The sequence below is a fragment of the Heliconius melpomene genome, chromosome 3 (assembly GCF_056956725.1).
Source record: "Heliconius melpomene rosina isolate 202511_hmr_F chromosome 3, ASM5695672v1, whole genome shotgun sequence".
NCBI classification, from domain to species: Eukaryota; Metazoa; Arthropoda; class Insecta; order Lepidoptera; family Nymphalidae; genus Heliconius; species Heliconius melpomene.
The window spans coordinates 6906201-6918811 of NC_140391.1; the positions used below are offsets into that span (position 1 = coordinate 6906201).

The 12611-nt window shown below is 29.9% G+C and overlaps 1 protein-coding gene across 1 annotated transcript in view; it reads left to right on the top strand.

Annotated features, from left to right (window-relative positions):
* The first annotated feature begins 2584 nt into the window (after positions 1-2584).
* The window catches only part of Abd-B (Homeobox protein abdominal B), a 74443-nt gene continuing 64416 nt past the window's right edge, over positions 2585-12611 (top strand). The window contains exon 1 of the mRNA XM_085207804.1: positions 2585-2717. The gene's annotated coding sequence lies outside the window, so the exon portion shown is untranslated. The remainder of the gene's footprint in view (positions 2718-12611) is intronic.

The following is a 12611-nucleotide window of genomic DNA, read 5'->3' on the forward strand; positions in this document are numbered from 1 at the left end:
AATCCTGTGTTTGTGCAAACCCTCTGTTTACTTGCACTCTAACGGCTTTGATTGAATATTGCGTAATGAAAAGGAATTGAAAGCAATTAACAAGTAAAGATTGGATTTAGTAAAGTCTAATTATTTGTAATAATACCTAGAGGACAGTTATTAACTTTTCAATTACCTAGAATTGTCATTATTATATTTTTATAGATAGGTTTGTTCATACAAATTACTATTTATTTGATTTTTTTTCGTGCTTTGTATAATGAATTATATTTTTACTTTATTTGGAAAACTTTAAGTTTAAAAACTAAATAATTAAATAGATAGCTATGTACTAACTGGTCTACAGATGATAGATGTAGTGAACTGTAGTTTCAACTGTTTGGATAGAAAAAAATATGGCATTCCGCATGCATTTCAGAAACTGATGCTGGGTTGTAAGCTAAATACGAAAATAGTACAAAATTCTAAACGACCTTTTGATTGAATTTAGTAAAAATCCAAGAAAAATATTAATAAATAACAATATAAAGTGCAGTTATCTTGCATCACCCGTGACAAAGGAAATCTTCGTGTCACAACCATAAATTCGTAATGAGTCGTATTTCTCAACCGACTGATTTGCGAGTTCAATTATTTGTTGTAATTTATTATTGGTAGAGTGTCCCACATCGAAATAGCAGTAAAAGTAAAATGTAAGAGTTGATTGCCTCGCTGTAGTACCCTCGGAGTTATCAAGTATGAGAGTGGTCTTATTATTTTTGTTGACGTTAAAAGCATTCCTTTAGTCGATGGACGAGTATCGACGTTCGCCGTCAACTTAATGTTAAATATTCCAATGTTATATACTTATCTTATTTGTTGAAAATCTTCCACTTATGTCACCTTTTTCATATTGATCATCCAAATCTATCATTAAAAATAAGTAGATAGATTTATTCATAACTAATCCTTACCAAAAATGTTTTAAATATTCAAAAACTCAATTTTATTTGTTACCCCAATCTTTTTATCAGTTTTAAGTTCTATGATTGCATTTTTATCTTTATATTAGTTTTAATAGTATGCCGCTATTTAACAGTTCTTTTTGTGAAAAGAGTATCAGTTATTTTCGAATTAGGTATAGATAGCGCAGCACAAACACCTAACAAAGCTACGTAAAGATAAAATATAAAAGCAATTAAGGTATAATAAAGTATTGAAAATATCTTTCATTGCACACAAAATATGACTTAATTAAAAAACTTCACATGAAATGCCTAAATAAACATTTCTAAAAATTTCTAAGCAATATATATGTAGGTATCTAACTGTATATAGAATATATATTAGGCAGTCTCTCATCGTAAACAGATAAAAAATTAAGTGCGTTCATGTATTAGGTAGATATATTATTTAAAATAATAACATTCCATTATAATATTTGGCGTAAAAGCTTATACATTATAAAATAATTTTATTAAAATATTCTCACATTATAAACACTTTTAACAATAATACCATAAAGAATCAAACGCGGCGAAATTTACAATGAAACAAGACGACGTTCAAAAGAAATTCCGGCCATAGTTACCAAGATAGAAACTGTAGGTGGCCGAGCCAGTGGCTTTACACATATCATTATTATATTATTAGTTAGAATTAAGATAATTTGACTACACAGAGTATGTAAACGGTGTTTATTGCTAACGGATTCTACTGCTAATTACCATGGACTCCAATAAAAGGTGCTTCGATTTAATTGCTGGTACGGAAATAAATTTTATACGTCTCCCAGCGTATCTAACTAAAGTCGGTAGTCAATTTTAATTTAATTTCAATGTAGGCATCAATTAGATTAAGTAATAAAATTATCGTAAAAGCTATTAATATGTATTTAAGTTGGTAGTTAAAATTGCATAAAAGAGAAATTATTATATTATTTTTTAAAGAATACTTGCACAGCGACATTGCGAGTTTAAAATTTGATACAAAAGAAATATGTATATGTATATTAAATAATGTCAAGAAAAAAAAGAAGTTTTTATTCAAATTGGCGAAAGTATTGAAAATAAGTAGAGTACGTAGACATTTAGGCTGAAAAATGTTCTGAATTTCTGTTGTTTTTCAAAATAATTATTTTATTTATCTATGTCTACATACAATAAGAAAGGATATTACCTATATGATTAAATAAGTCAATTTATATCGCAGTGGGTTTGATTCTCACCCAGAGAAATAAAAAAAATATTTAATATGTTCATTTTCGCTTTTGTAACTATGACAAAACACGGTGTTCAGTCCTCTATCAACACACGATGTCTCGAAAATTGGGCGGAAAATGGAGAACGGAGAATTAATACATAATTCTGGATTCCCACTATATACAAAAAGGTAAAATACCAACTTACGAAAGTAAATTTTAAACTTATATACATACCTATATCATCCACGCAGCTATATAGATGCACCTGACAGCTAACACCGAACCCTCATCTCTAAAAATCAAAGTAAATTATAGAGATAGCGTCGAGGGATGTTCCCAGCGGCGCGCGCTTCGAGCCAATTCAACGCTGAGACGCCCCGCCCGCCCATACTCGCATACCGCCGAAAGCCGTCGCCGCGACCGGCCGCGCTCACCGCGTAAAATAATATGTAGAGAATTATTAATTTAAAACACTAATAGTAAGAGTGATTATACATTATTATTATAGACTGTAAATCAGTGTAGTGTTGTGATCGTATAGCAGGTAAGTGTTAATTGCTCTGCCGCTTGCCGCGCTGTTTACAGTACAAACAGTCGCTCTTGGAAAACAAAGCGTCGGTAATCCTTTGGGTGTCGTGTTCTTGTTAGTCTGTGACAATTCGACAATTTACGTTGAATTTTAGCGTGTGGCTAGCACCGTTACGAATTACTTCTATTTTTCTTGTAGATTTGTTTTTTCTTTGTTACGTAATACGATGTTTGGCGAAATTTTGTACGGCAACGAATTGAATATGTACCTATATTTCTTTATATATTTGATACTGTGTCTAATTAGAAGCTTCGTCTAAAATATTTTTTTGAACTTTTGTCTAACAAAACCTAATGTAATTTGATAATTATTTATGTATGTTTTTACAAACGTCGTTGTGGTTCTTATATACCTACTTAATATAATAATAACATCGCGTGGGTACGAATTACTTTCAAATTGAACAAAATAATACTGACTAGTTTTGCTTCTTCGTTATTATAAGTAAAACGTACATTCTAACTAGGTATTAAACAAAGTAATAAAATAAATAATGAAGTCAGTTGCATAATTACTTAGAATTACATATAAAATTACACCTTATATAAAATATTGGCATTAATATTAAAAGATAATTAATGTTTTTATGAATATTAATTTTAAATTATTTAAAATGTACTCTACAACATTTTATTTAATTATTAAATTTAAATTTTAATAATGCTTAGGCATGCGAATATCCTAACTTTATTATACACAAAAAAAAACTGCAAATGGTCAAAATATGGTCATTATATTTTGTAATATTTGCAGATAGAAGTAAGATAAGAGTATTTTTAAATAAAGAACATCGTTTAAGCATTAAACTTTAGTAGATAAGAACTACAACCTTCATATTATGTAAATATATTCAATTAAAGTATTTCCGGATGTATGCTTTTAAAGAATTGATGTTATTATGCATAGAATGTTTATTAAAAGGTTATATTAATATTATATTATATATGAAAGTGGTATATGATACGCTAGGTGTAGGTTCATATTGCACTCAGAATATTGTAAAGATTACATAGATTATTTTAGTTTTATTAATACAATTTAGAAATTTTATTTTATTTACAAATATTTTTCTTATTTGAGTGTCTGAGTGAGTAGTGGGTTCGATCTCCACTCAAGGGAACGAATTATTGTTTATTAATATTTTCATTTCTTCGCTCTAGCACTAAGGCAAAAGCCTGCCTACCCTGCTGTGTGCGAGATACAGCGTGAAGCTTATTCATTTTTTCTATAAATCGACTGCTTGTAGTAGGTAGGTAGGTACTTACCTAAATTAAATGTGTCTCTCATAACATTTACATACTTTTTACTTGTAACAATCAATTATGTTTGAAATATTTCTCTTTAATGCAGTATCTATATGTTACATGATATCTATCTTAATGATATATAGTATATTTTTTAAACATTACGTCCGTACGTTTACCTTTATACGCACGGTTTACCTTTAATGAAATTGATTTTGTAGAATTAATGGATGACCCTAGTCTCTTTTGATGGTCATTCGGGAAGCTGATTGTTATACATTTATTGACAATAATATTTTAAAACAATCTTTCTTCCACCTAGTGATTAGATGTCTAATCTTTACATGCCAAGTACTGTTAAAACGTCCCTTAAAAGGCACTTACATTAAGATGTAATAAATTATCTTCGCAGGAACTTCAGGAAATAAATTCACTAAAATTAAGACATTTAAAGGAAAGTTGAAAATTGTGTTACGCTTATAATAGTTAAAAAATAACAATACCTGCCATCTATAATTTTCAACATTGACACTTAGGTACCGACTATTGCCAGCAATATCACATACAAAGAAGGACGCAATTAAAAAAAAAGACATATTACAATCTTGCTATAGAAACTAATAAAAATTACAATATCAATAGCAATATTGAGTCACTAATATAATAAAAAACTTCAATATTTACTACGCACAATCAAATCATACAAATATAATAGAAGCTGTTAGATAATAACAACAAATCGTAAAACGAGAGGAAGCTTAAAAATTGACCTCTGGCCGTTTCAAATTGCTTTACAGCTTACAGTTGCGCAAGAGACTGCTTCTAATCCACTACTTGGGTGTCTAGTTTTATGTTAAGCTACATAAAGTGCTATAAACGTGTCTCAGTAAACTAGCGTGATATAATAATTTGAACTCTATCAACTAAATAATAAGGAGTATTTAAAGTCAAATTTCAAGTGCACACGTGGGTGAATCGTAGGCCGTTATAGTTTACGGCTCGCATCATTCATTTAGCGAAATGTTATTGATGAATTGGTGTGATTTATATACATATTTATATTGACATTTGATTGATATGAAAGCTTGCTCTAGTTTTGATTTATATTTAATAGTTAGTACCACCTAAGGTTCTATATATATGCTATAATTAGATATTAGTAGTTGCGTATTGCCTATTTAAGATATTGATGCTTTCACAAAAATAGTCTGGAGTATCCATATCTATATTATAAATTCGAAAGTAACTCTGTTTGTCTGTCTGTCTGTCTTTTACGCAATCAGGGCCAAACCGCTAATTTAATTGTGATCAAATACTCATATAGAGATACTTGAGGGTCTTGGGATGAACATAGGATACTTTTTTTCTCATATTTGTAATATTTTCGATATTTACCAATATATTAAAATACTTATTAATTTGACATGAAATTTATTCCGCCATGTCAATAACAACCGTCGCTATGCGACCGTTGCTAAGCAACGATTTGCGAAGTTTGTTGTTAGAAAACTGAAAATAATTTCATAAATATATTTAATAAATATTCGTATAGTTCAAGCAGGCGTAGCCGCGTTCGGGTCCACTAGTACTTTATAAATTCAAAAATAGAAATCTCTAAAGAACAGACGATACAAACCGATTTAACGCCATGTTTTATATAATCAGGAGCGACCATAAAACTCACATAGGTAATTACATTCTCTAGTGAGTGTAAATTTGTGGTTGTACGATGTATTTCTAAAAGAATTGCTATTTACTGGTGAGACGGTGGATTCTAATCAATATCCAATCAACGGGTGGCCGTAAAGTTAACTAAGCGGGAAATTAACTCTGGTTGGGACTGTCTGTTAATGGTGTGGGTAAAATGTGAGGAATAAATGCACCGTATGTGCAACTGACGCAGTGCTAACGACAAAGGTAAAATAATTTGCAGCGAACGTTCTTGTAGATGCTTATAGAGATCGTTATCATAAAAGCTTGTTTGACAGCATTACACCTGTCGATAAATGGCATAAATTATGTACCTACATTATACAATATTTAAATTATTATCATACTTGGTATTTTATAATCATTAATAGTAGATTTATTGATTGTGGTTTATTAAATTACTTATATCTTTAGTAGATGTATAGAGGTAACTGAATAAATTATAGAATAATTTACTTTATTACCGTATGTAGAATATTAAAGCCTTTTTGAATACATATCTAATAGATATAGGTAGAATTATTAAAAACTAGTCATCAATGAGATCTTTTTTTTCTATGTCATATCTAATCTTTTTTTTTTATAAAATTCTCTTTTCTCTTTCTCTTTTGTCTAATCTGTTTTAATTGATATACTATTACATTTTCTTATTTATTTTACAGCTTATTTTCTTAAGATAGAAGATTTAAAAAATATTGTAAATATATTCACCAAACGAAAGCTTTCCATTTTATCGTTTCAACAACAGAATTGCTCCATTTAACAAGCGAACAACCAATTCAGTGCCAATAATTTCAAATGTTATGAACTTTTGAGTCAATAAATCGAGTGAACGACTCTAGAGGTTGTTATTTGTCGTAAACGCTTACAAATGGACACTAAACTTGTAGCTGTTTTATGACGTAGATATTACAAATTATTATTAGTGCCCGCTTAGTGCCTCGTAATGTGATGTCATTACGTTAACTTTTCAATGAGGTGTAATAATTTATTTTAAGTTGTTATTTGAATTTTATGTTGTTGTATTTCTAACACTCTTTTTTTTTGTTATAAATAGATATCTATAATAAAAATATTTTCTAAAATTAAAATTTAACAGATTTATATATAAATATAGATAGTAATAATAAATGTAAAGTAAATAAATGCCTTAACATAGAATACATTTTAGTTATAGCACATATTCCTCCCCTCATTATAATACAATGTTATCGGATAAGCTTTGGATTTTAACATCTCATTCTAAATGGGGAAGCTCATTTTAAAGATGGCAGAGCACAAAGGCGGTGTCAATTTCATTGGTATGTGGGCGTGGCCAGATCAGGCTCTGCCCTTTGCAAATGGCGCCGAAATCGACCAATACCGTTACGGTTGAGGCTTCCATTTTTAAAAAGCAATTGTCAGTGGCAAAATTTATTGGCTTCTTTCCCCATTCATTAGATCTTAAAAATGTATGGTGTACGGTTGGTATTTTTTAGTAAAAAAGCAGATGTTGCTCTTAAATTTTTAGTAAAATATGTGTTGGCTAAAATACATTTAGAGAGGTATATATTTAAATAACATTTCTTTTATTTATATTGTTTATATTGTTAACTTATTTTTAAAAAAATGTCATAAATTTTTCAAAACAATAATAGAAAAATATATGCTTACACAAAATGAAAATATATATAATATGATACATATAATATATATATTTTTTATATTACAAATATAATTATTTTTTTAACGACATTATATCTCATTGTTCCCTAATCAAGGACATCTACAAATTTAGGAATAAATTAAGATGTTTACAAAGTTTCAAAAGCTTTAGGAATGCTTGTAGTTCACAATATTTTAAAGAGATGGCGCTAGCATATCCAAATATGGCACTCAAACTTTTGGGATATAAGTTTACGTAGCCGTTGGTAGATGGCGCTTTGTTAATATAATTATTCCTAAAAGAGAAAATCAAAATGTTCATAAGAAAAAATTTAAGAACTTACTACTTTATGAAAAAAAATGCAATGTTCGTGAGTATAACGACTATATTTATTTAGTACCTTGCTATTAACGGTATCTACCTACACACCAGTAGGTAGATATCATTCATAGTATGGCGAACCTTAAAATTACAACTTAAAAAAAAAAAAATCATAATAAAGGGTAAATATGGGGTACATAGCTATGCTTATTAAATTATTTATTTTTTATTATAATGTAAAACAAAATAATATAAAATAAAAATAACAATATATTTATTTAAAGAAGGCAGCATTTCCAACCCCATCGAGGATAGGTACATAACATACTTGACTTATTGTCCTATAGCCCCTAAGTTGGGCAGAGGTTTTCCACAGTGCTCCTCCATCGCGCTATGTCCTGGGCAATTTGCTTCGCTGTTCTTCGTTGGAGACCAGTACCAAGAATATGTCTTAGGCATAGGCCGATGAAGACCTGGATGCGTTATATAATGTCTTTATTGACCTTCCAAGTCTCGTACTTTGACGTTAGAACGAAATATTTTTAATGTTAATCTTCAGGTCAGTTTCCTGGGTTTACGCACTGTCCCCAGCCGCGTGAAATTCACCGGGGCTTTTAAGTACATACCTACATATATTTTCAAAAAGCTTGAGTAAAAGTTCTATGTTGGTTCATGTATGAAATACCTGTATTCAGATGGAATATGGAGATTTAAAATCTGTATATTTTATTTATAGATTATTTTTTATAACAAAGTCTAGTTCTGAAGCGATATGAATATATAATACCTAAGTCTACTATACCTAGCGGCCACTCGCCAGCCCATATTTTAGCTAGTAAGTGCTTATCGTGGAGCTAGTGCTTAGAAGTATAAATTTACAAAAGCTTTAAATGTCTAATCAGCCACATAACTATAATATCTACAGATACCTACATATCTTTTGATAGGTAGACGGACAAAAGATATCCAGTTATTTAGATTTCAATATCACCATTTAAATCAATTTCAAGCTTATCCTGCAAGATTTAAGGTTTATTTTTAATAAAATGTCTGTTAAGTTGTGCTTCTAAGAAAAGGGGGAATAGGGTGGCGGTCACGTATTGATTGGCGGCCATTTTTGATTCGCGCATGCGTTGTGGTGTTGTTTTGTCCTTTTAACCGGATTATTGTAGAGATGGCGCTGGTAAATTTATTCAATGCTTTTGTATTTTCATTAAAAAGTCTTAGTTTAAATTAATATAAAAATACATGAATGTGTAATATAATGTAAAGTGACTCTAACGCGACGGTTGTGAGTTCGATCCCCTCTCGAGGGAATTTAATAATAAGTAATAGATATTTTTATCTCTTCGCCCTGGAACAAAGTCAAAAGCTCTGCAGTGAGATTCGCCACTCTATGTACCTACAATGCCTCGAAAAATTCGCCAGAAAGTGGGAAACGGAGTGTTTTGACTCAAGGTTTCTTTTGCCTTCCTTGCTGTTAGCGGGATTCAGCATGAAGCTGATTTATGAATGTATATAGCAGTGAATAGAAAAAGACGAATTGGTATCAAATACCTACTAGGTATACGACTTGATGAATGAAATGTACCTATGGGGCGAAAAATGAGTTTAACTTTTTTAGTAGGTAGTCCTTAGATTTAGAGTTTTAATTTTTATAAAGGCATAGCTAAGTACGTAGGTACCTACCCTTTATAAAATAGTCCCTTCAATAAACGATGAACCTTATTATGAAGACAAAGAATTATAAAAAAATATAGTGATATTCGATTTTATGCAATGAAATAAGGAGTTATAATTAAAACAAGTTTCAAGATAATATACCTATAATTTATTTTTGTAAATAGGTATAATATAGAAGTAGGTACATGTAAGTTCTTAGATTTAGATAACTAGTTTTATAAACAAAAGCTTCTTGTATATTAAAGTACATATTTTCCCGATTAAAAAGCTATAACAGCTATGTGTCATTTACCTAAATTTTAAAGTAATTTTTTCCTGGTTAATAAATAAAAAAACCCTCATATGTGTATTGTAGATGAATTGTGTGTTAGCGGTTAGAAATTTTCTTACCCGTCGGCGTATTACCGTCGGCTTGTTTGCTACAGTTTCTAGACACAAAATATGTAAATATACAAACTCAAAGGATTTATTTTTTGTTTTATTATATTATCCGATATTTTGTAGGTACGTATTTTTCATTGTTATATGATAAATCTGGAACAATAAAAATAATAGTTTTCAAGTTTTCCTACTTGAAATCGATTTATTTAAGATTTTAAATAATATAAAGGTAATATTACAATCACCCAAAATATACATAATTTAGCAAATTTACACTACCAATTTACTTAACTGGTAATAAATTGTGTGAACCTAAGTAGGTTTACTTAGGTATATAGGAATTTTGTCACAATGTCGAAAAAGAATATTTATTCTTATAAGTTGCTGAAGCAAAACTACTTGAACAGGGTAAACAAATCAAAAGATATGCTGTAAAAGAAATATTAGCTTGAATCGCAGGAGCCCCTTTTATGTGCGTTATGAATATGTCCCGAGGGATAGTATTCTCCCCGACCTCCGTTTTGTTTTGCATAATATTATACATAGACTAGGAGATATGAAAAATAATATTTTTCTCAACAGCAGCCTTTACTATATATACCTATAATAATCTAGAAAATTCAAACTACAGAATCTAATTTTAAAGTTTAATTGGATAACCACTTTCCTTTCTTTTTAGATAGATAGATAATAATGTAATATTATCTATCAGATATTAATCTAAGATATCATATAACATTATTATTTACGGGTCATTAAAGTTTGAGATAACATTAATTTTAAAATCATTTCATATAATATCTTTACGTCTCTAGAAGCGGAATTCGATACGAAATATAAGTAAGAATTTATAATAAAAAAAAAGAATTCATCGGTTAAATTAAATGTATTGATAAATACCAAAATATATCTACCAATCTACTGGTATATATAGATATTTCATACCAACGGGAGCTTTAAGCTCGGGTCGCGTTCACGTCACGTGCCCGTCGTAATAAAAGCCAACGGTGCCACCCGAGAGAAACGCGCTGAGGGAAGTGACTTTCTTTATACTTTCTTTTTGCTTTATACACTTTTCTTTTACGTCCCCGCCGGGGTCGGCGACGTGACGGAGATATTTCTAACGAAATTCAAAGCATTCTCCAGTGTATGCCGTTGTGTTTTAAATTTTCTTTTGATGTTGCTTTTAGAATATAAAATAGCTATTATGGTGTATATATGCTCCATGCTATGGAAAAAATGTCATTGTCTTAGATTACATTACGTACATTTTAGTGTCTCTTAAACTATTTTTTTTTATTTTTCTAAAGTTTCAAGTTGTATCCCGTACATTTCGTGATGAGTGGTGGGATTCAATGCTGTGCTTTACCAGGGCGTGAAAATTTAAAGATAAAATTTTACTTCCTCGAGTGGGAATACAACTGAAAACATGTTGCGTTTACAATTATACACTCGTGCTCCTGCACCACGACTGGCCACAGTCATCTACTTTTTAAGATCAATGAGAAGAAAATCTATTCAAACGCTATTCTATTGTCGACTTTCGCTAAGATGCCCATCCTATATGAGAAGATTTAGTACCTAAGGTATCTATCTATCTATCCACAAAATCTTCTGATATAGAATGTGAATTCGCAATCATCATTTTTAACAGCGACACGGCGCTATTGGTACTTAAGGTAATTGAAAATTAAGTAGATACACTATTTACGATAAAAAGTAAATAGAATATAATCTACCAATGTCAATTATATTCATTTGTAGGGGGAAGTTTCCACATTAAGGGGCTCCAAGTTTTGTTTTATTCAAATGATGTAACCCTTTTACGAGAAGATCGAGCCGGCGGTGGGTCGGACTTGGATGATAATTAAAACCTTTACAACAGTGACATTTACGCTGATGCGAGGATCCCAGGCTTAATGAAGGGCGGGCTCTTTGACTAAATCTACAGAATCCCTTAATTAACATTTTCCATGCGAAGGCATCGCTGACTTTAATATCGAACACTAAATTTTAAGCAGACAGCTAGTAATCTCCATGTAATATTTTATTTAAATTCAACATGGTTGTTTTGGGCACTATAAGATTCTACTATTTTATGTAAATGGTGGATAGATAAAATATATAGAGTTATTTAATTATAAAATATAATATATATGCATATTTTATATGTATATATCTATAAAATAACAAGTTAATGTACGATATCAAATTCCGTTCTGCCACTCACTTCTCAGTGTCTGCGAAGAAACTCAAATAAGTACGATACTCGCATATATCTATTAGAAAAATATAATAAGCAAACAGATCCTCGAATGGCGGTTAAACTTACAACTATGGAATAGTAAGTTATTTTCAAACCTTTAATAGCATCATATACTTGTCTCTACTGTAAAATTTGAGCTCCTATAATCATAACCCAGTGTTAATCGAATATATTTTAACATCAAAATTATGTTATAAAAACATTATTTATATTTCTTTATGAATCTAATGTAGCAAGAGAAATAAAGTGCGATGATAGTAAAATAAATGGTAATATCTAAAAATAAGCTGTTATTTATAGAGGGAAAGGGTTCGGAATAAGTAGGAATATTATTATTTTTTTGTTTAGAAATTATCGTGTGAAATATTTTAAAAGCCTAAATAGATTAGGTAATAATGCTGCATATTATAGTTTAAGTCGTATAATTATAGAATAAAAAAAAATTTACAATAGTATGTACCTATATATTTGTTCTTTTACTCCATTTCCTCCTTGAAACTTCTTATTATTACCATAAAGTACATCCAAACTGAAATCATATTGACAATATAAAAAAAAAAACATAAAATAGTATATAATCAATAAGCGATTTTATCTAT